Raw genomic sequence first — 25,293 nt, forward strand, 5'->3', positions numbered from 1 at the left:
GTCTCACTGCTTTGGCCTGACTGAAATTTTTCAAACAGTTTATTATTACCATGAAGGTAAGGGCTACAGTTGCCCTGCCACAACCTTTCTCCAGGACCTTTGCTAGAAAAGTAGATTTAAAAAAAGGTGGAAATCTGAGAAATTGCCTGTGGACAGCACAAGGCTGCTTAATCAACTGCTCCAATCTCCCACAAAGAAGAAACTCTTACAGATGCCAAAGAGGTGTTAATGATAGATATTATAAAAGGGAACTGCTACAGTATATCTTGCAAGGACTGCCACAAAAGACTCGCTGGCAAAAGATCAAGAAAACAGCTTGCAAGAGCAGGACCATGTCTATAATAAAAGTTCAATGTGACAGGTTTAAAATCCGTAAGCCATACCGAAGCACATAGTTCAGAATCCCAATGACCCAGCTGGAACATAACTTGTTGAAAGCCTTGGTATTTAACCACCACAGGAAAAGACCCCAAAGCCTTCTCTTATCTTCTCACATCTTCTCTCCACTAGACCATATGCCAGGAACCACAGCAGCCCAGATCACTTCTGTGTCATCAGTTGGTTTCCACCACCATGCTTGAAAAACTTCAGCAGATGTTAATTGTGAAGAACGGTCAACCATAACAGAACAGTAATATCAAACAAACAAAAAAAACCCACCACAGATGCTTGAAACAGTGGGATGTGCTGGACAGCTGGGTGTGTGAAGATGGCAACAACGATCTCGTATGAGCTTCCCTGGACTTCAAGGCAACGTTTTAGCAGACAACGTGGCCATCTGGCCACAGAAGTACAGTGAGTTCCTCTTGACTCTTACTGTGCTTTGGTTCCTTTTGCTCACCAGATTAATTGTGGTTATCCCTGTCCCCTCTTCCCTTTAACCTTGTTTGTATTTCTAATTTAAGCAGAAAACTTCACGGAAGTTAAACTCTATTAGAAGAGAGAGTTTACATCTCCTTTGTAATACTCTGTATCAACCAGACATTCACATGAAGACATGTAAAGTCAAGCAGTTAGAAAATGTATCCAGAGCTTTGCTTTTCTTGTTTTTTAAACTTAAAACCTGCCCTATTTTAGCTAAGGCTGAAACAGAACACAGCTTAAAACACATCAGCAGAGATAAAATAAAACCCAGAATTAAGCCCCATCCTTAAGTCTGAAGAAAGCCAGAATCTTCATAAAGCAGCCACCTTTCTAGGTCAGAAACCAGAAAGAAAATGTCCCTCAGTTCCAGCAGACTGCCCCTGTGCCCCCAAGCCCCAACCAACCAACAAAAAAGAAAATCTGCAAAATCCAAGCCTCTCTCCCACCAACCCCTAAAGATGACAAAGGAGCAGCATTCCAGTACTACCCTTTGGGATAAATCTGGGAAGGATTAGCATTTGCTCACCTCTTTGGCAATCTCACTCCTTTGTTATTATTATGAGTATTTTGTGCTATGCGTATTTGCATTCATCCAGAGAGTTATTCTTTTCTCCCTTTTAACCTAGAAGAAACTTTAACTGGACTTGGCTCAGATGAAAACTGTCAGGTTCATGTGAGCTTGTTGAGAAACCAGATGGCAGAAAAAGCTCTCTGTACTGTGTACTGTACAACTATTTTTTCTAAAGTGTTGTGTTTTAGGGTGGATGTCAGTTATCCCACTTCAGTTTTGCTTTTCCCATTATCCGATTATTTTTTTCCAACAACTTCACTGGTTCCAGGATGGAGCAAGCAATCTGATTCCTAGTGGTCCTTCAACTGAGCAGAGAGCAGATCCAATCTGATCTTACTAAACATTTTCTTTCAGAAATAGTAAGCATACCATTACCAAATATTTGTAGTAACAGAAAGTGGCTGTATGTAAACAAACCAGCTTCCTGTAGGAAAACTACTGGGAAAGGAACATGTGCTCACACTCAATTCCTGAAGAATGGACTGGTTAGAGTATTCTGAATGCTTGAAAGGAGAAACAGTGGTGGCTGGAAGAGGTGGTATGACAATTGATGACATTAGAGGAACTAGCAAGGTGCCAGAAGAGATGTACTGGTACTTCATGTATAGACAAAGTTCAGCAATTGTGGGATTCACTGAGAAAAATTGTTGAGTTCTTCAAAAAGCCTCTTGTGAGATTTTTACTGAATTGACAAGAGAATCCACTGTGGAACAGGTCACCCGTGGCAGATGAAGATGAAATATAGAAAAGCAAATAACAGCTGAAAACAACAGCCCACACTTCAGTTCTTGGGTATCTCCAGTATTAACAGGAAAGAAATAGATAAAATTCCCAGTCAAATCTGTGAACTAACATATCATCCTTTCTACAACAGCAGCTGGTGCCAAAGCTCCAGAGAAGATCCAAAATATCCCATAACAGAAAGCTGTGATTTCCAGAGACACCTTTTTTTTTTTTTTTTTTCCATGCAGCTTTTGCCCTCCTGTAACTTTGTATGCACATAAACCACCTCTGCCATAACCCCAGATAATGACATTACTTACACAGAACATCCACTCCTTTCTCTCCCTCCTGAAACCTCCCCCAAGCTCTGAGCTGAGAGGAAGCAGCTGTTTGAATGACACATTAAAAGCGTGTTTCTGTCTAGGGAAGGTGGACATTTTAAATCATCCAGCACTTACCTTACTTTTATCAATACTATAGCCATTTCACCTAAAGAAAGAGGATAAAATGCATAAGGTTACGTCACTGTAAAGAAGTAGTGAAGTCAGATCTACATATTTATGCCAATTCTGTTTTGCTTTATACAGATGTAAAGAAATAACAGTTTTCATTGTTTCTTACCACATCATCTGTTTGTACTCCAAAAGCTGTTTATTTATTTACTATAAATATTTATTTGTTATTTTTATTTACTATTAAAAAATGATCAGGGTTCTTCACTTGAGCTCCCTCGTCTCTTGTTGTGAAACCAGTGCTGTACTATTTGGATGTCACCAACTGTTTTCATGTTTGGGCTCCTGCAGGGCTAGTAGGAACAGTCAGGTGATACTCCAGTACTACACTGTAATAAATGCATTAAGAAAAACTTCAAACATTTTCTTATAACTTGGATTCCCTTGGACTTGAGTCAAGCAAGCTACAGATGTTCATTGTATGTATGTGTGCTGAACACAGTGACAACGTGCTGATTAGGTACACAAATCACACAGTAGGAATGCTGTGAGCTCTTTTTTCTGAAGTGGAGATGTAGGTCCCTGGTCTGGAGCTAGAGATGTGAAACTTTGCTACAGAGTTATAAAATCCACCACAGTTCTCTCATTCAACCAGATCCGTATTTCTGTTCTACTGGTCTGGACATGAGGAATATATGGATACTGCACATCTAGCCAAGAAAATATCCCAACAAACCAACAAGTGGGTATCTTTCAAATTCTTGCCATGAGAAGAATAAAAAGTATTTAAAATGCAGTTTCTTTGCCTGTGTTTTCTATTTGATGACTTTATGCTTGATCACAGGTTATCATGATAAATGACACTTTCTTTTGAGTTCATTCATCAGGAGTTTTTGGCAAAAGGAGTAGCCTGAAGTCTTTTTATGATGTTGCTCAAGCTTCTTCAAGTTTTGTCTACTTGCAGAATCTCAGCACTTTTATAATGAGAAACACAGAGGGATCCAGAATTACCTAATTCCAGTTTTGTCCCAAGGAATAGATCTGCTGGAACTCTGCAGTTTCCCATACATAGTCCTCTTAAAGCATGATCTATTGCTTCAATGTCCAGATACAAATCAACTGATGTTACCTGATATTGTTTCACCTAAGAATTATGTTATATTTTGCTTGTATGCAGGAATCCTCACAAAAGTCAGCCAGTTAGCAATACCTGTGTGAACAAAACATATTTCACATCTCAACATTTTCAATCAGTGAGAAAAGCTCAGGGTTTCCACTTGTTTTCATAGCAGCAGGAGCCTGGGCCCTGAAACATCACATGGGGCTCCAGATGCAAACAATCATCTGCTTACTCAACAGCAGGCATTCCACTATCCTCAGTTTAACTTCCCTGCCATGGCACACAGATAACTGGGTATGATGTCAGTATTTCCTTTAATGAATGGAGCAGGGACATGACTGCCAATAGGAGCAGGAGACATGGGTGGAGATGAAGCTTCCAGTGCCTGGCTGTACCTTCGTGGGGAGGTTTAAACTGATAACCAGTTTTGGAAACAGAATTTTCTCCAGGTCAGCTTGCAGTGACAGGCTAAAAAAACACCAGCATGGGAGAATTTCTGCTGCCCATAATCATCTGTGAATTTCATTTGTCACAAACCCAGATATTTCAGAGGCCAGGACCCCAATACTAGTCAAGAAACCAAAGACGCTACGTTAGGCACTAAAACGCTAAATGTTGGGCATATAACTTAAGCCTGTTACACAGCACTAGGAACTGTTGTGTAGCTGGGTTGCAGACCTTCCAAGAGCCAACATTTGTTATGTGGTTTCCTGATGCTGAGAGAAACTGTACTTGGTCCAATGCTGCTGTGTTCCTAACATTGTGCCACAAGTTTCTCTTTGTTGCGTGGACCAAACAAGAAATCAAAACAAATACAGAAGAGTAGGAGCTAAGAATCACCATAAACCTTCCCACTTCTGATCCAAATAGAAAGCAAACTATAACCTTGTCCTGGCCAACAACATGTACTACAAGCTGGTCCACAAAAGAAAACATTTCACCTTACCCTTCAGGAAACGTATGCTTCATGTTTGGGAGATAAGGAGCAGACAAGATATTAACATATCATTGACTATGCAAACAGAAGGCCTTCAGATGGCAAGACTAGAAGACAAAACAAGACAGCATTTTCATAAAACAAAATAGGTACCAAGGAAGAAAAATCTGGGAGAAGTTTGGTCATTCTTGCATAAATTCATGTATGCTTTGATAAGCAAGATAAAGAATATCTAGTTACATTGTCCATAGACAGAATATATTTTCATTCGTCCATAAACTGCAAGACAAACTGGAGCAAAGACATTGCTTGCCTGGAAAGTTACCAAATAAATTTTTCCTGAAGTAGAAAAGTACATCAATAATAGTCCTCTGAGTGTTTTATTTCTCACTCGGTAGTAATTACTTCACTTATTCCACATCACCATTTCATCTTTGTGAGGACACATGCAGACCCAAACTAAGCTGCTACTTTAGCACAGCCTTTAAGCACATGTTGAACCTTAGAACTAGTAAGATCAGCTGGGCTGTTCATGTGCTACAATCACCCTTCTGATTTCTGAATTCAGACACAAACAGCAGTAGCACTAGAAAGGATCTATCAGTGAGCACATATGTCACCTGGTCACGGGCAACTGAGAGCAATGGTTTGGTCTGATGTTGTCACCTCCTAACTCCCTTTGCAGGCAGCTGAACGCTCTCCTTTGTGTAGAAGCACAGGGCAAATACCAACACACCCTCACTGAGGAGGGAAAGGAAACTCCATCCAAAAAATGCTACAGCAGTGAGACTATACAACAAACAGCAGGAACATTCTGCTACAACATTACAAAATGCTATTAGAAGTGCTTAGGGCTGTGTGAAAGAAATGCTTAAGCATAAATGCTTAAAATTAATAAAGGAGAAAAGGAACTGCCATCATAGAGAAACCAGACCCATACTTTCTCTCCAACAACATACAGTATTAAATACCACAAATGAATATGTAACACACTCTGGCCTGATAAATTAAATGGCAGCCTTGCTATAGTGAAAATCTCACTGTAACCTCAACATTTAAAGCCTGGTTTTTATTAAAAGCACAGGAGTTTCTCTCTTTTTTACTTTTAAACTCAGATACATGCAGCCAGATTCTTCTGTGCTCCACAAATGAACAACGAAGCCTGTACCAGTTCAAAAAGGCTCAGAGAGAAAAATAGTACGTATATTAGAACCTTAAAAAAAGCTGATAAAGAATATTCTTCCTCAAAGTCCATGCCAAGCAGCAGCAAGAACCACATGATGTTGATAACAGGTATTTTCAACCTCAGGTCAAGGATACTTGCTATATGTTCTGTCAATACACTGTTAAACATGATTGATTTGGTCCAGTGACAGATAATCTATTACGCACTCATACTTCAACCTCACTAAATCAAAGATAGTTTGTCTAGCAGAACAAAATGACACAAAATAGGAGAAAGCACAAAGACAAAGCAGTAGCTTTCTTTTCACCCAACTTGCCTTTCTATGAGAGGAAAAAAACAAACATACAGCAAAAAGTTTAGCAAAAGACAAATTCACATCTTGCTGGAGAATGTAGAGGAAGAAGAGGAGAATACTGTAAATAAAAATATATACTGATGAAAGTGATGCATTAGAAGTTCTAGCAAAATGCCAGAGAGAGTTGCAAATATGCTACATATAAAGAACAGAGTGGGGAAAGCAAACTTGCCCTCAGAGTCAAGCTGTGTGGTTGTATTTATATAAAACCTTGGGGTGAGAGAATAAAACCAGGCTCACTGTTCATCATCACCTACAGTACAAGGGGGGCAGGGGGGGAATAAATTGGATTCTTTCAGAGTATCAGCTGGCATAGCTTACATGTTTTTCAATTACTGCCTGGGACAGACTTGTGGCTTCCACTTTACTCTTCCTCCTACTCTTTCCTCATTTGATGCAGGCATCTGCCTATAGACAAGATGTCTGGAGACAACATCATCTTGCTATGTGTTCCAACACTGATATCCTAAAGCTAAAAACTGCTGAGTGCCTAATACCAGCACAAACCACCAGTCAAAATTAAAATTAAGTGCATTAACCCTCTTTCATTATTCACTCTTCATATCCTGATGCTCCCAATATCAGTAGCCTGCCTGTGTTAGTAATAGTCAATGCACTTCTGTGAAGAAAATGATCTCCTTTGCTCTGACATCCAGACACCCTTTGTTGGTCACAGTGACTGAGGAGAAATGGACCGATCCAATCTAAGAAAGAGCACAGGACTTAAGTGAACCAAGAAGTGTAAGACAGGTGCCCTGTGTATGAACAGAGAACTAAGTTGAACATGAAATGCTCTGCTAAGTGGCATCCTCTACAACCACCCATTTTTCTACAGGTTATTAAATAGCAGCTGCTTGCGCCAAGGTGGATAGAAGTGCAGCAGGCAAAAAACCAAAGACATCTGCAGTGTGTGATTACAGCACAGCCCTGGACCAGAAGTGTTGTACAGACTCTCCATGCAGTTCTGCCAGTTCGGGACTAGAGGGACATGCTGCTGCCAGCCCACCTCTGAGCTGGACTGTCCTTTGCACACCAACCAATATCTTTCACAGCTGCACAAATCCATTTCTGGCTGTACTGAAGTACTTGATTGCTATGCCAGGGTGTAAAGGGTTATTAAATAAAATCTTCCCCTCAGGCCTTTTCTTTTAAAGGTCTACATGGCATGGGCCAAAACTAATTTTCTCATCCAACCCCATCTAGCGAGAATAGCTCAGCCAGATACAGAAGCTGTGGAATATTTGACAAGGACAAAAATCCTTGGAGAACAGTGAAATATTCAGCTGGAGATAGTGTTCATCCCCCTCACCATTTAATATGGGACAGAAATAAGTGGGTCACCCAGTATCACAGAAAAAATAACTGCTATTTTACGTTATATTGGGCAAGTACACTATATATGAATTCAATGCAAAGTCTTTTTACCAAAGCCAAGTAGCCAGCAGATACTTTGATGGTTCCTCAGCTTTATTATTTCCTTCCTTCAGAGTATACACGCATAGATTTTTATATATATATATATATATATATTTTTTTTTTTTTTTAAATAAAGTATACTGGAGCTGTATATAATTTTTCTCCTCAAGCTTTGCAAAGTGTCATTAAAGCAGAGGAGGAAAAAAGCCTACCAGAATAGTAGTGATGGTGACCTATTTCACTTATGTGCAGCCAGCAGAATCAAATTTACTTCACTTTAAATGCATTACCAATTTGAAAAATTTAACACAAGCTTTTTTCCTTCTATTAATAGAGACTATTAATAACTAACATTTACAGATTCCTTCCAGCCTTCACAGCCTCTCTCCAATATGCAAAACCCAATATTCTTGTACTGGCTGAACTACAGACCTCTCAAGAAATACGGATCAGACCAACATTTAAAATGTATTTATTTTCATACTCTGACTGACAGTCTGCATACCAACTTTAACCTAAGCCTTTATCCCATTTTATGCACCACTGAATGAAACATAATAATACCCATGTGGGAGGTGAAAAAAATTGTTCTAAATTTATAGACAAAGTGTAAAGGAATTATGTGCTTGCTCCAGGTTACACAGGAAGTCAGGAGCAGGGCAGAAATAAAGCTTGCATTTTCTGACAATGAATCCTGTATCTGAGCAAGAAGACATCCTGTCCTCCACATAAATCACACAGAGTTTTTGACCATACAGGGACACATGTTCATCTGGTACAAACGAGGATAGCTCTTTTGATGTCAGCACAGTTTTGCTCCGTTTCAGAAGTTGATCTGATTCAGTTTATTTACTTGAAAAATCACTAAGCACATGAGAAATAGAAAGCTTAAACTAATGCAAGGTATATTTTTATGGTCAAACTAAAATTTATTTTATTACCAATGAGGTTCCCCCCCAAAAGAAAAAAGCTTACATTCAAACAATTTAATGTCACAAGCTAGTTGAAATACTAGTTTTAAAATCTGCCCCTGCCTCCCCTCAAGCAGTTAAATCAGGCTTAAGAGAAGAACATCAGGAGATGTATTGTCTCTTATTACCATTAAAAGAATAATCTCCTTGGCTGGATAACTTTTAAAGAAATCACATGGTGGTGAGAGCATTTACCCATGCTTAATAACTTTGGTGTGCCTGAGAGGCAAAGAGAGAGCAGCAAGGCCTAGTCAGATTCAGGAAAGAGCAATTTGAGAATGATACCTACTGTCAACATTAGCAATGCAAAACAATGCAGCCACATGTATTTGTGTACGTCCATTTCACTAGAAAGTGTAAACAGAAGCCCAGATCGTGACTGACTCAGTGGAGCACACTCACAGGACACAAACTGCAGACTACTTCCTGCAACAGGCAAAGAAGAGAGAAAACACACAAAGAAAACAGAGTGCTTGAGTACCATATAAAGGCAGAATGCCCACCTGAGCTCCCTGTCTCCTAATCAGTCCTTCAGCTCCCAAACAGACTTGCTCTGTGTTTGTTAACTGTGTTGGAGCCATATCCTACTGCAAACGCATAATTTTAGGGAAGGGCTTACACCATGAGAAGATGGTTTTTTTCTTTTTTTCCAAGAAAATAAAAGCATCACAACAAAAGGCACAGCCACTTGGAAGCAGGCTGCTTATTCTGAAAAGTAGTATTTCAGTAATACTTGATGCATGAGTATGCCAACCCACAACAAATGCTCTCCAGCCTTACTATCCAAAAGCAACACCTGAGAAATACAATTTGTCTCTTCCACTGCATGCAAAGGGGCTAATGAATTCACATTTGAGATACGTCTAAGTCATTGAAGCTTTAGTGCAACCGTAGATTAAGGTACAAGTATACTGTCCCCTGGCCAAGAAGGCTTCAACAAAAGAGATATTAAACCATAAAATCTTTATTAACTGGCCAGCAGAGCTGCTGCGTTCCTGCCCACCAACACAGCCCTCCTGCCCTCTGCACTTTCACAGCCCATTGATGCGCTCGTTAAACTCCCAAGGGAATGACACAGCTCACCCGACTACGCTCATGCTGAAGATTATACATAAAGTGTGCGCCCAGCCCGGAAAGGACTCGTATTTATTCGTTTGAGAACAGGGAGGACAAACCTGCCGGCGACTTCCAAACCGCAACTACCACATCCAAAGAAGGTCACGGAAACACACGGAGACCAGGGCACTTCGAGGGCTTAAACCTGAGCAAGCACAGAGGGGTGTGAGCAAGCGCCCGAAAGCGAAGTCCTCCTCAAACATACTGCAATAAATCTCTACGTCATGCTTTAACTTTCTTCTACCACCACTTGCCGTCAGCAACCCCAGACTTGCGGGGTTAAAAGCAAGCAGCCCAGGTCATAACCTGGATAACCATCAACTCCGCCAGAAAAGCCAGAAGATTTCATTCCTTCCCCTCCTGACACAGCGACCCCACGCCTGCCTTGGCCCGGCAGTTTGGCCGCTGCTCGGAAAGACACAGAAACCGCTCGCTCGGGGCGGCGGGGTTGCGGGGCAGGGGAGCTGCGGGGCGGCGGGGTTGCGAGGCGGCGGGGCTGCGGGGCGGCGGGGTTGCGGGGCAGGGGGGTTGCGGGGCTGCGGGGCTGTGGGGCAGGGGGGCTGCGGGGCAGGGGGGCTGCGGGGCTGGGGGGATGCGGGGCAGGGGGGTTGCGGGGCTGCGGGGCAGGGGGGCTGCGGGGCGGCGGGGCAGGGGGGTTGCGGGGCGGCGGGGCTGGGACGCCACCTGGTGGCTGCGGCGGGGACTGCGGCGGGGCTGGCTGGAGGGACTCGCCGCTCCCGGCGAGAGGGAGCTCCGTCCCTGTCGTTAATCCATCCATCGATCGACCCATCCATCAGTCAATCTTTAGAGCAGATCAAGATGCAGACCAGTGAAACGCGTGTCCTTAGCTCCCTACAGGGAGGGGAGAGGCCAGCAAGGGGCCGGCCCTTGCCCCAGCAGCACCAGGCAGTGGCAGGTTCCTGCCGCTGCTGAGGCCTGGCGTCGCTACAGCTCAGAAAAGCAGTGCTTTTGACGTTTCTCTGAGGTTATTTGGTCTTCCCACCAGTCAAACTGTCCAACAAAATGTCAGACAAGAAGAGAGGATTTTGGGGAATGAGAGAGTGTCGTTTTGCTGACGGTCACCCTGTTCCCTGGCTCACCTCCGTTGCTCCGGCTGTTGATAGATCCACAACAAAAGTGCTAGAATAAAAACCTTCTATACAGAGAATGAAGTCCTGAGCTGCCCAGCAGACCCAGGAGCTGCATGCATGGGGTGCACAGAGGATCTGGCTGCAAAATGAGGGGGGAGTCTGGGGCAGAAGAAGAAGAGAGAACAGCGAGGTGCTGGAGAGCGACCACGATTCGATCAACTCCTCGAGTAGAGTTACAGCGTGTGCCTCATTTCTGGACTCACAAGAGATGGCTCCAGAGTTGTACGTTTCATGTTCTCCAGCACTCTTGGGCCCTGGTATCACTTGGGACTTTTTCCAACAACAACAACAACAATAATAATAATAATAAATAGTAATTAAGTGTGAGGGGTTATTTAAATGCTGCATCAGTCTTGTGCAGGAAGGGGACATAGGATGGCACAGCCTCCCTGTTCACCACCTGGCAAATTAAAAAAAATTAAAAATTATTTGTGTTGGCTCCTGACAGTACTTTCTCTTTCACTAAAAGTCTCCTTTCTCTGCGCTAACATCACAGGATACGCTGGTGTATCTTCCATGTGAGTTTCAGATGTCAGCACAGGGCCAACATCTATAAAGATCATTATTCTGTATCTTAAGGATTGTGAACAAGAAGATTGGTGTCACATTATTGAGTTTAGTGGCTCTAAGCATTTTTGGCATTTTGTGTGTACCCTTACAGAAATGAATTATTAGAGTAGCAAATACTATTTCTTGTCATTTAGATTTTGAAATATTTACATATAATATGCTTATGTTCTGTTGCACCCTCCCTTGATACCACAGATGTTTTTCACAAATGCACTAGTGCACTTCCTGTCCTAGTAACAGTTGTAGCTTTTCATATGCTATGAATCTTACAAGTACTGTGATCAATGTAAAAGCAGCTTGAAGCTCACCAGTCCTTTTTTTAAAGAAAAAAACGTTGGTTTTAACTTTTCATATCTTAGGGTCTTCCTCTGGAGCCCACTCCTGCAAGTTGCTGAATGGCAGAACCTCTGAAGATTGAAATGGAAAGGAGCTTAAGGAACTAAGTTTATTCAGTCATCATTACCATAAAAGAAGTAGCAGAAATAGCAGAAGGAATTTATATGATTCACTGATTTCTTGTAGGAACCTAAGACTAAGAGCATGCTCTTCTTCCTACAGAAAAGCTACATTTATTATCAGAAACAAGTTTTAATAGGACCCTTAAAGCAATAGCTTTAATTTAATAAAACTAATAAAATAGCATCAATTTAACAGAAGCTACTGCATGAATCAAATAACATTAAGAGTCTCTGTTATATATATGGTGTACTAAACATGCTAATATGTTCAGATTTCATATTTCTTTAAAGACTTATGGAATCAGACACTAAATCAGAGCAGCTGGAACTCTGAAAAAAGAATTCCTGCTTGAACCTGCTAAATTAGCAATTTTTGTGACTTAGTAAGAGGAAAAAGAAGCACAAAAAGCCATGACCTCTTATGGCATGGGGCTTTTCTTTGCATTCAAGCTTTTGCATGAATTTAGTGTGTCCAAAGCAGTCAAGTACTGTAAATAAAAATGCACGAGAGGTTCTGCCAAACACCTTGCTTCTTGGCTGCACTGCCTCCTCTGGTTTAACACTGGTCCTGCATTCATCCCTGTATGTCAGCGATTTTGAGATGTACAGTGACATTTCATGAAAGTTCATTAGCAGCTCAAATTTTTTGAATTAATGATTTGGGCTTTAAGCTGTGTAAGAGCACATGCATGTGCTTTACACAATATTAACTGATTTCAGTAGAACGGTTTCTGGAATGAGATCTAAACCCAATGAGCCATTAACCCTTCCTCCAATTTATTTCACTGGGCTTTAAATTATATCTGGTGTGTACAGAATTAACCAGATATGTAAGTCTTTTCTGACAGAGGTCCTGAACCTGTGTTTGAACCTGCATTTGACTCTGAGACACTTAAAAGCTGAGGTCCAGATAGGTGCACACTTAACAGCAAATGTATCATCTTGCACTTCTCATTGGTTCACTGTATATAAACAAGTACAATATTTCCTTATGTAAAAATAGTTTCTTATTGAAGAGCATTAAGGTAACAGCTGGTACAAAAGATTGCCTGGGCATAACTCAGGCTGCTGTTATCAGTGTGACTCAACTATTACTTAACTGTTGGGACTGTGACACCTTTGCTTTCCATCACTCTATCACATCTTTCTAGTTTTATTTTGCAAATTATGGATGCTTTGTATCTAGAGCCAGAACCAACTTTATAAAGCATTTCCAAAGCTTTTTATAAGATCAGCTTTTCAAAGCTCCATCTCAAAAGGAAAAAAAAAAAAGAAAAAAGTCAATTAAGTAAATTAGTAAAGAATATATATATATATATAAAATAGTACAGAAACACATGTTAAATTCATGCCAAATTTAGTTAACACTGGAACTAATGATCATGTAATCAAGACATGACAAATGGAGAATTCAATTTTGTGGCAAATAAATGAACTACATTTAGTTGGTCTTTTATAATGTTTTTTAGAGGCTTGAAATTACTGCCCATGGATCCTGCAAGAACTCCATGTGGTAGATAGCAAAAATACATGAATTACACATATCAAGATATTAAAATTATTCCCCAATATAAAAAGCATGTATTTATTGATAATTTTAAATTTCTCTTTGAAAGCTGTGCTCACAGGAGAATGTGCACTACTGCTTCTCTTGATTTAAATATAATTCCTTCTATAAATAAAAATTAATTAGGTGGAAAAAAAGCAAAGGATTGATTTCATTGCCCTTCATTCATTAAACAGCACATATTACGTACAGTTCTTGAAATAGTCACAAAACAATGATACTATTCAATTAATACACCACAGGAAAATTAAAGTTATAAGATTGTGATTCAGTAAAGCTTTTAAGCAGCTTCATAATTCAACTCCACTGAAAACAAGTAATATACTTGCATTCTCTTTCTGATGGGAGTCATTTTCTTAACCACTTGCAGTTAACTGATGTAAATAAAATACCTGGAGAATACACCCTTGAACGTGCATACGAGTGTAACTAACTTTAAAAATGTACTCATACTATTACTTGGGAATTGTTTGATATATCTTGGTGGCTCCTATTGTCTGTAGAGAAATCTGTAGCCACCATTGTATTAGCCTGCTATAAATGTTTCTGTCCAATAAAACTATACTGTAATGAGTGCAAATCTCTACAGCATCACTGCTTTGAAATCAAGTGTTTTAAACAGACTGCAAGACTACAGGTTTTCCAAAATGAGAAGCCACATTTCCTCCTGTCCTGTCTGTATAATGTTTCCAGTTTTATGCCTGGGAAGTTTCAGGAAATCTCTTGCCTGTCAGGGGGCCCAGCCTTCTGGAATAATCAAACTTATGTTTCATTACAGAAACTCCTCTTATTAAAACTACTCTCATTCATGACTTTTAAATAGACAATTCAAAAGACTGGTCCTCTCTCTCCTCTCAATTACATTAGAATAACCCCATCAACTTCAATTATCTTATAATAGTATGAAGATCAGAGACTCATCGTTGTCCACTTGCTGCTATCTATGTAATAGAACACTGTGGGTATCAAGTTTAGCTTTGTCTTCTGTAGAAAATTATTTCTCTTTAACACTTTTAATAATGAGATCTAACATAGTAAAAAATCAAACCAACTTTTAGGAACTTCTTATTTATTCCCTTTTGATTATTTTTTTCCTAAAGTTTTAAAAGCTTTAACCAAAATCTAAAATAATGAGATCAAAACTATTTAACCCACAACATGTCTAGACTATTGAGTTCTGTCTGCTTAAATCATACTAAATAATACAAGCTGAACAGCCACAGCTTCCAGCCAAGTCTGTTGTGTATTTAGAAAAACTTTAATAAAACAAATTAGGCCATTTTCTTATCACATTTCTGTCGAGTTTTGAAAATTTGTGTGTGTTATCCACAGCAATGAGATTTGCTGTATTAGTAAGCCCTAGTTCTTCAGTCCTTAATGTAAGGATGTCACGTGTTGAAAACTTTTCTCATGATAATAGATGATCTTGAGAAAACTCTTAATCAAAGAAGGAAACACAAGACTTGTCAATTCTGCTAAAATAAATCAATCAATCAAGACTGCTGAACTGCAGCTGGAAAACAGGCTGTGGTCTGAAACCAAATCTAGACAGGTGCATCCAAACATCCCCAACTACAGGGAATGCCTCTCTTGGTTTTTCAAATTCTAGTGTTTAGTCTTACCTTTGGATGTGTTCTCCTTTGGTATATATTTTCACTCAGTAGGGGAAAGGGTTAGAGAATTTTCTCTCACATCCTTTATATTAGTCCTTTTTTAAAAAATCTTTTTTTTTTTTTTTTTTTTTTCATCTGAATAATCCCTATCTAGAATCTTTTGCTGTATCTCTGTATTGCTTCAAAAACTTGTAATGGATGAGGCTGGGATAACCATGACTCTGAATTTTAAACTTCTGGTTAAAAGAGAGGAACACGTTATATTTCAGCTATGGATTCTGGAAATAAGTATCTGCATATTCCCTCTAGATAACCAGTTTTGTGCAGAATTCTAAAGATGCAGAAAACTTTTAATTACTTAAGAGAAAACAAGGACATTGATTTTGTAAATTCACAGTTAATTCCAAGATTGCATCTGTTGCTAGTACTCTATGGCAGCATAAAAAAAATAGGTAGCTTCGGTGCAGAAATTATGCTACATATGATAATCATTTAAAGATAATCTGAAACAGTTTAAAAAAGCACAACCTGAGGTTTTTACTGCTTTTGGAAATAAGACTTTGTCATGGAAATGTGGCAAGTGGGAATTCTAGCAGAAAAAAAACCCTGAAATTTGAACAGCAGAAAGTTGAAAGAAAAATCACCTGATGAGTCACAGTTTGAGCTAAGTTTGGAAGAGAGTCTTTAAACTCAGAGAGGACCTGAAGAGAAAGGAATTTTCAGAATAATGTGGTAGATGGTTCCTAGAATCTGTATAATGCAGAAATCTCATTACAGAAAAAAAAAGGCTGAAAAAGAAACAAACTCACCTTCAACTGCAAGGTTTCAAGTCAGAATGTGGTTGACTTAATTGGAACATTTCTAATATTTCTCTGGTGAAGATCTTGCCTCATATCTGTAATTTAAAAATATTGTTGGATTTGATGCTGATGATTTTATATAATTTCTCTGGCTAATCTTTCTCTAGCTAGCTCAAGGAAGATACTGATCTATCCAACAGGTATTAAACTCTACCACTCTTCATAAGGTAATCTCTGTGAGTGTTAGCCAAATATGTAGTTCTAAAGGAGGTTCAGAAGATTTTAAACCAAGTTTAATGAGTAAAATTCTTGATTAGTAGGTAAATTACATCATTCATGCTAATTTACTTGCACTTTTTGAAACTAGAACTAGAATACATAATCTTTTTCAGAAGACAAACCTTTTACAATATACAATTGAAATGCTTATACTAAACTTCGAAACACATGAGACGGGATGTGCATGAAGACTGTGAAGATTCATCTAAAGGAAATACTTGTACCACCTAGATTTAGGTACCTACTTGAAAAATATAACTTGTGCTGCTGACATCCTCCAGCTGTAAGGACAGTGAATAGAGCCAGGATACCCCAGGGGCTAGTTTGGAGAACACAGACCTGACTTCAAACTCTGAATATGCCTCTGGAGGAACCTGTGAACTGTACCTCAGGCAGACACATATCCTTCAGTACTGGGATACCTTCCTAATTCCTTTCTAACATTCCAGTCACTTACTACTGTTTAATTTTGACACCTCTAGAATTAATTTAGTACACATGATGTAGAACAATTCACAACTTATTCACTGAGAATGTACAAATACAGGTTGGATGGGGCCTTGAGCAACCTGATCTAGTGGGAGGTGTCCCTGCCCATGCAGGGGGGTTGGAACTAGATGATCTTTAAGGTCCCTTCCAACCCAAACCATTCTATGAGTCTATGATAGTTACCATGTCTACAATAGCAAGAACAGCAACTGGCTTCCTAAAACATGCTCATTGCATAAGGAACTTTAGGTGACATCAACTATACAGTTATTTAGCTTAAATTCTCTCAAAAGAACAGCCTGTAAAATTCCAACTGACTTACAACACCAACTAATTATATCTATAGGAATTTTTAAAATGAAATCACATTTTTAATGATTGCCAAAGACAATCTCACCTGTCCAAGGAAATAAAAAACATGGTGAACATTTTCAGAGAAATGAGAAGAGAAATACATTTTATTAGAGTGGATACATTAAGTTTAATAATGATTTTAAAGCTTATAAATGCAGGCCCCTTAAGATCTCATGTGAGTTATGAAATCTAATTTTATTCTCATAACTCTGTAGTAAAGTTTTATAAATGTTATAAAAAAGGTTTTTACTAAGAGTGAACAGAAATCTGAACTATATGGCCAAGCAATAAAAATGCATTCCTTTGTTGCTACGTGTCAAACAAGGTTTACCTGAAAATTGATCAATGAGTCTTCCTTTTCCCCTCCAGTGCATCCATTTTTTCTTTATAGGATAATAGATTTTTTTAATGGTTTTTCCATTAACATCTAACTTAACTGCTGGCAAAAAGAAGGCAAACATAAAAAAGGAGAGAAATAGTCCAAAAGAAGCTTAGTAATTTCTGATGATTCATTACAACTTTGCAATGGATTTTTGTTGCTCTCATTTCTTAACTGATTGCAACAGACAATGTAACTCTGGGCTCCCTCCAACATTGCAGAATGGGCTGTAAAGCAGTTTGACCATCCTTATGGTGGGATAATCTTGAGTGGCTGATCCTTCACCATGCGAGATACAAACACGGAAAGGATACTGTGATTCTAAGAAAATAAACTCTCATACATTGTTCTAGGCATGTGCACTCAGAATGACTTCTGGATACCTCTCCTGAACACCTCTCTCCTGAAAAGATACCAACACATTGCTAGTAGATGGATCATTAGTCATGCTTTCAATTGTTCATTATTTTTTGAGAGAAAAATCTGATTTAAAAATGTTTGTAATAAAAACGTGCACACTTTAGAGGATAATTTTTGCTGCATTTGTTAGCTTTTGTTGCTGAATGTCTCAAGAACCCTTTTTTTCATTCTGAATATTGCTTTTGCAACTTAAGATCAATAATTACATTTTCACCATCATTGAAAAAATAATGATATGTCCACATATTTGATCAGCTGCAAATTAGTCCTCTAGCTAAATGGCACAAGTGAGCAGTGCAGGTAGAAAGCAAAACATATTTTTTTGGACATCTCCATTTTTCTTAATTAATATAATAAATGTAGCTGAGGAAATTTCTGGAGCACTCAAAGTAATACTTGTGCTTACCTGGTTGGTTTTTTTTTTGGATAAGGATAGACTGATTTATTAACACTAATAGCTTAACTAGACCATGTAGAGGTGTGGCCAGTTTCTTATTGTTCCAATCACACCTTATGAATTTTAAAAATAACCTGTAATAGTTAAAAGTATTCTTATGCTACTTCTTTAAATAAGAATTTTATTTCGTTTATACTTAGGACTTCATTCATGTGATGAGATTTAAAGAAAGCAGTGCTTCCTCTTCCCCCCAAGACTATCTTATACTTCTACTTATACATGGCTGATGTATTTAATATAGTGGAATGACTCCATACCTTTAAAGACTCTCATGCTATTTTTGGAGAGGACTTGTTTTAAAAAATATGCTTTAGTTAGTGAATGTCTTGAAAAAATACACTTTGTCTTCCTCCTTCTTTTGTTGCATAGGAAGCTGGAAAAACTCCAGTGACCTCTGGTATTACTGTCTTAAAAATTAGTGCAGTATATTTCTCTAAAATTCACAGAGTGCTGAATGGTTTTGGCAGTACAAAATGGATAATGTGAATTAAGTTTAGCCTTTAAACTGATTTTCCATATGTATGGAAACTCTGAAGAGCCTCAATTTTCAACCAGATAACTCTTTTCTAGTCTTTTTCCTTACACGTTATTTACTCTAAAAGGCACAACATAATGACAAAAGAGAAAAACAGAGGAGAGAAATAGGAAATGGAAAAAAGCAGGATACTCAAAAGAATTCCCATTTGTAGCACTTTGGTGAATAAAATACACCTTTTAACTAGATCAATTAGATTCAACTCCATGTAATTATCCTGAATGCAAACCCAACTTGAATTCAACTTGCTACAGGAACTATGCAGTTTGACTGTTTAAAAAGACAGATTTTATCACCAGCGGAAGGCAGTTCAATTAAAATTGGAGGCTTAACCACCCAGAAGCCTGCTGGCTCTGTCTCAGTGAGCTGTAATTCTAATTGGAAACTCTTTGCAGTCAGTGCACAACCAAAAACCGTAGCTGTTTTTTCAGATATGCCCATGATCTTTGCAGATGTTACTTAGGTAGCACATCCAGAAGGGAGTTACATGAAGTGCTCCATAGATGAGAGGGAATGCAGGACTCTGGATCCACCTCAGCTACAAAGCTGGTTCATTCTTCTTTCATGAGAAGTCTTTATATTAATTTTTCTATATCCTCCAAGATATTTTTCCTTCCTAAATTACTGTTTTGCTGACAGAGTTAAAATCTCCTCTGTCCACCCAAATAAAGGCCAGAGGGGACTGGCTAGAAAGCTTCCACAAGGAGGTGACTAGCTTTAAGCATGTTAAATGAAAGCTGTAGTAATGGTAACTCAATAAATAATATTTGAATCTATTTGTATATTTTAGAGCTTATGACAACTGGTTCAATGCAGTTGTAGCTGACAGATTCTTTGGAAGAAATAGCATTAACACTGTTATTAGTATTTGATTATTGTTAAACAACATCTTGACTGATCTTTGGTTTCCTCACTAAATGTTCCTAAATTCAATAGCATGTAGACCTGAGTACTTATTGCCTCTATAGGCTCTATTTCCTTAGCATGTTTCTTCCACTGAATTCAGCATTAAAAGCCTTTATGCCCTTGTAGTGTAAACTTACCAAGGCAGGGCTTTTTAAAAAACAAACAAACAAACCCCACAACTGAAAATAGATAATAACTAACGCCAGAAAGTTCTAATTTTAGCTGAAACATCACAAGACAGTATTCTCTGTTCATTAACCATGATACTTTAATAATTAGAATGGAAATGGACAGTTGTTTCCATCTATATTATTTATTTCAAGGTTTGAGCAGATTTTTATCATACTTTTTCAACTTGTGATAGCCCAAATATATTTATTACTGTTATGCTAATGTCAGGTCAAATATTTAATAGATCTACTTACTTTTTTTTTCAGAAGTCAAATTCTTCATCAAAAATCACTTCCAGAACTCTTCAAGGAATTTATTCATATTGCATTTTTGCCCAGTTTCAACATTTAATATGCATACCAGCAGCCACAACTGGCATGAAACAAGCTGATTTTTCTGTGGGGTGTTGACAGTGTTTTGCTTTCATCTTTTTCACCTTTTTTTGCATAATTTCCAAGATTTTAGTGGCTGACACACCCTCTGCTGACACAGCATTTTTGCAAGCAGATTTTCCCAGTTCGGGAATTGCAACAGACACAGCACTGACTGAGCTCAGAAGGAAAGAAGTGAGCTAGCAGTGCCATCAGGAATCTCAACATTGAAAGGTGTGGAAGATGGGGAAAATAACTGAGTTGAAGAGAAAGGATGGAATGTTCCAGAAAGAAAGAGAAAGAATATGGAAAGAGAATGCTTGTCAAGTAAAATGGCTATTTAAGATCTTAGTTGCAGATGAGATGTTAGTGCTTTGAACTCATTTCACTGAACCATCTTGAACATTTTAAGTAGGTTTTAGGACACTGGGCAGCAGTCAAAAAGTTAAGCTTCCACTATATTTCTAAGTAATTTCACTGGTTTTAAGTCTACATTCATCTCTGAGATTTTTTTTTACATCAAAGGAAGAAAGACAAGTAAGAATTCTAAATTGTGGCTTTTTAGTGTTATAACATTTTTTCTTGTATGTCTGAATCATGGTAACTTTTTCAATCCCATCTTTGAAGAATAAACTACTGATATATTTTAGGTCCTTTAAAGTCACCTAATGTAGTATCTTTACTTCTTTTCAGGATATAATAATAATAATGAATAAGAGCACAATTAATCTTTAAAGGGGATAATATCAGGCTTTCTTTTTTCTGACTTTTGAAAATAGAATGTACCTTAGAATCAATGGTTCCTTTGCAAGAGAATACAGTGGGAGTGTTTAGAGTTTTAATTAAATATCACATTCAAACTGTGCTCCACTACTAATGTTTGGATTTGTAGCTCTTTTAGTCTTGCAGTAAAGGCAGCAGCTACTGGGAAGCTACTTTCATAATACAATGCAACAATGAAGGTGGTGCTAATCCCTCAAAATGAGGCTTTCCAAGAGTTGTGAAATGGAAGCATTGAATGGTTTGGGTTGGAAGGGACCTTAAATATGACGTAGATCCAACCTCCCTAGATGGGCAGGGACACCTCCCACTAGACCAGGTTGCTCAGAGCCCCATCCAACCTGGCCTTGAACACTTCAGGGAAGGGGCAGGCACAGCTTCCCTGGGCAACCAGTTCCAGTGCCTCACCACCCTCATAGTGAAGAATTTCTTAATGTCCCAGTGTGGACTGAGTTCCTAATATAGTCTACTACTGACAGGCAGAATCTCATCACAATAAGGTGGATTTCTAACTGAATTACCAAGCCTCATGTACTCAATAATCTGTCTCGGGGCCAGATTGCTAACAACATTAAAACTATGAAGTGCTTAACCATTATTGTACTGAAAACCACATAAGTAACTTAGAATTAGTTTTTGATTCTACAGTACTTAACATTTCCTTAATTTTAAGCACGAAAGAGTCCCAGTGAAGACAACTGGCATTTCAAGTTGGCTAAAGATACAGCTGTTCTTAAAAATTCTGTTGCATCATGCTTTGACCCTGAGCATGACAGTTTGCTTTAGCTAGAAAAGAGAGAGTATTTCCTCAGAAAGTGTAAGAAGTTCTGTATTTGTATTATATCGACATTGCCTATCCATTTGTTCTTACATTGTAGCAATTTTTTCATCCTGTGGTAGTGTACAGGCACCTTCTCATCAACAATGAAAAAAACAGTTAAAAGACTCACATGTCCCTCAGTGAAAAATACTCCCTGAGGAAGTCCTGTACTATTATGTGCAGTTCTGAGACACATTCTTCTCAGGGCAGGAAAGTGATCCTGTTCTATAAACTATATATAAGCCTCTGTTTTTCTACAGCTACTTTACAGTACTGATTCTTTTATTTTCATTTTTTTTTCCTGGGTGTAAAAAGATACATGATAGCTGTCGTTCTTTCTGCCAAGTTTTCCTGCTTGCTCAGGTGCTGGTATATAGGCTCAAGGCTTCAGTTTAGCAAAGTAGGTGAGCTTGTTTTTATTGTGGTGCACAATGGATGCATAACTTGGCTAGATAAGGCCTTCAGCACTGAGCAAATCCTTTCTCCTTCTGAAGTCTGAACCTGCTTGATAGCTACACAGCAAGTCCTCCTCTTTCACAATTTTATGGAAACCAAGTCCTTGAGAATATAGTAGTTTTGATGCTGCTGTCACTTACATGCTGTGGACTGTGTTGTAGTTATTGAATATGTGATCGTCATGCCACCAACTCCATTTCTGGTTCTGTCCATATTTTCTCACAAATATTGTTTCCAACCTGCTACTAAGCTTGGTAAAATTACTGGAGACTTTATGCACAGACTCTGAATGCTCTCAGTTGCTTGGCTAATCACATACTGTGCAATCTGTCACAAAGCAGGGACCACATCTGCTGCTTACCTAGTTCTTCAAGCAGAGATGGGCACTGCTAGTAAGAACTAGAAGTAAACTGGGAGTTTTGGCATCAATAGAAAATTAAATTATCGTCATTGTGCCATAACATTAAGAAATATTTTTTGCCTTCTTAAATTAGATACTGTTTAAAATAAAATTAAAAATCAGTAGTTTGGAACAACATTGTTTTCTTAACTTCTTTCAGCAGACATGTAGATGCTAACAATGTATTATTAGAAAACCATTCCAAAACACTTCTGATATAGTAAGGAAAGAGGAAAGCTTTTGCCCCGGTGTAATCAATCACATATTCTTTACAAAATAATCCAAAGAAAGTCAGTCAATGGCATGAGGCTAACAATAGTGTCCCTTTAAAATGAATAATCTTATTTCTATGTATAAATATAAGCATATAAAGTCTATGAAGAGATAGAACAAACTCCTGAGGTGTATTTGCATATTTTGCAGTATTGCAATGCATATCTCTGCTTCTTCTATAATTGATTTCAATGTATTATTATTTTTTTTAAGCTGTTACAGCAGCATTAAAGTGTCAGAGTCTGCAATTTATATACCACTCTGCCCAAACCTGTAGTCCAGCCACAGATAGGGAGACAGTCACAGCATGAAATATTTTTTTATTTTGCTTGAAAACACCTCGCAAATAGCTTTACAGCTATCAAATCCTCCTGTTAATTATGGATAAGAAAACTCTTTAGACAAGAAAAGCAGGAGATATGCAGACAAACACAGTTATCTTGAGGATGCTGAGTGTGCAATATGGTCACTGATCTGTCACTGCTGATTTACCTTTGGATCACCTTAATGTTTCTGTAGCAGCCGGAAATATATCTTCCATGGGATGCTGTCAAGCTCAGAGATGTTGGTACCTTTCAAGTTTAATAACAACATGGTTTCTCATTCATCTCAAAATACTGGAATCTGACTTGTGGCTTTCAAGTAGGTGATACAAATTTTTAAAAGCTTTCCAGGAATTACCACATTTGTTTAAAAGTTGTGGTACTTGACAATCATGCCCACAAGTCAAGCTTTAACCAAAGAGTCTATGTAAGGTTTAACCACAGGGAGTATTTCCACATCCCCAAATTGAAGCATTTATGAGGGGAAAAATACATAAATTACTTGGCAAGAATTTACTTCAGAATGAATATAGAAATCTCATTATTCAGACTTAAACCCCCTTTTGGTTAAATATTGAACTATGTTAACACTTGTTTTTCCATGTAGTCAATTATATAGTGAAGTTTTAGGCAGTAACCCCTTAACCATGGGATTACTGTAGAAATGGACACAACAAACATTTCTACTTTTTGTTTGTTTGGTTTTTTTTTCAGAGTATTAATGGGAAATTTAATGAAGCAGGGCAAACTCAGTGAGGAGAACCAACAGATGTTACCTTACGAACTGGGATTTCTTCCTTGCCATGCTCAGACAAAGGGCAGAATTATTTCATCCAGCTTGGATGGTTTTTATGACTTTGGAAATAAGAGATGCTTCCTTGCCATTCTGTAGGAGTTAGCACTGCTTGTGTCATGGAGAGGGAGAATTTGGGGATTTCATTTACACTCAAAATATTAGTCTAGTTCAATCAGACTGGAAAGCAGCATTATTGAAAAAATTATCTAGAGTAAGAAAGTAGATGAAATTTAGAGTGAGCAGAAGTTCTGGCTAAGTGAGACCCATTCAGCAGACCTGGAATTTACTTGCAGATGAAATGGAAAAATGAGGAAAGAGCAATGAACTAGTAACAGTCAGGTTGTGACTATTAATCCTAACTCACTATGACTCCTTATTTACATGTTTTTGAAATGAGCTAGTGCGTTAAAGGCAAGTTTCTTGTGCATTTTAAGTTTTACATACACTTCTGAAAAACTAGACAGCAGAATCCTTTACTCACTTATTTGGAGAACTTATTTGGTCCTTGTCTTGTATTTCTTTTGACAGTTTTATTGCTTAATTCTCTTACTGAAGAGAAAGCAGCCTATACTGCATTAAAATAAAAATATTACAAGTGGTATCAGTCCCTTGAAGTCACAGATTAGATGACAAAGGTTCCTAGGGCACAGACACAAGTAATTTAATTCCAAATTAATTTAGCTCCAAAACAGTGTCACTGAATTTTCTTTTAGATTCACTTGTGTCTGTTAAAAAAATGATTTGATGTTGTAACAATTTTAAAGCATCTGTTACCTTGCTAGGATGGAAAACATGTTTCTTAGAAAGCCAAAGAAAAACATCTTTGATTATCAAGTGTACTATTGTTTTTATTCTGGGGTAAACTTCAAATGTTAAATTGTTGTTTGTGAATTCTTGTAGGGATCAAGTCTGTATTAATTTCAAGTAAGAAGATAGAACAATGAACTGTATAGAGCTACTACTGATGTGCCACAGTGATGGAATAAATTATTTCTACTTAAAAAAGAAAATTGTAGGCACATATTTTTCCTAGATTTTGTACAATAGCTATATCAAAACCTGTGGCTGTTACATTTCTCTGGAGGAGAAACAACAGCATTTGTGGTAGCTGGATCTTACTGCTTTTGAATGCTGGAATAAGAATTCAATATTTTAAACAAATATATAAAGAGGTGCATATATTATATGCAGTTAGTTTGTATTCTAATAACATG

Source organism: Apus apus, chromosome 5 (assembly GCF_020740795.1).
Source record: "Apus apus isolate bApuApu2 chromosome 5, bApuApu2.pri.cur, whole genome shotgun sequence".
Taxonomy (NCBI): Eukaryota; Metazoa; Chordata; class Aves; order Apodiformes; family Apodidae; genus Apus; species Apus apus.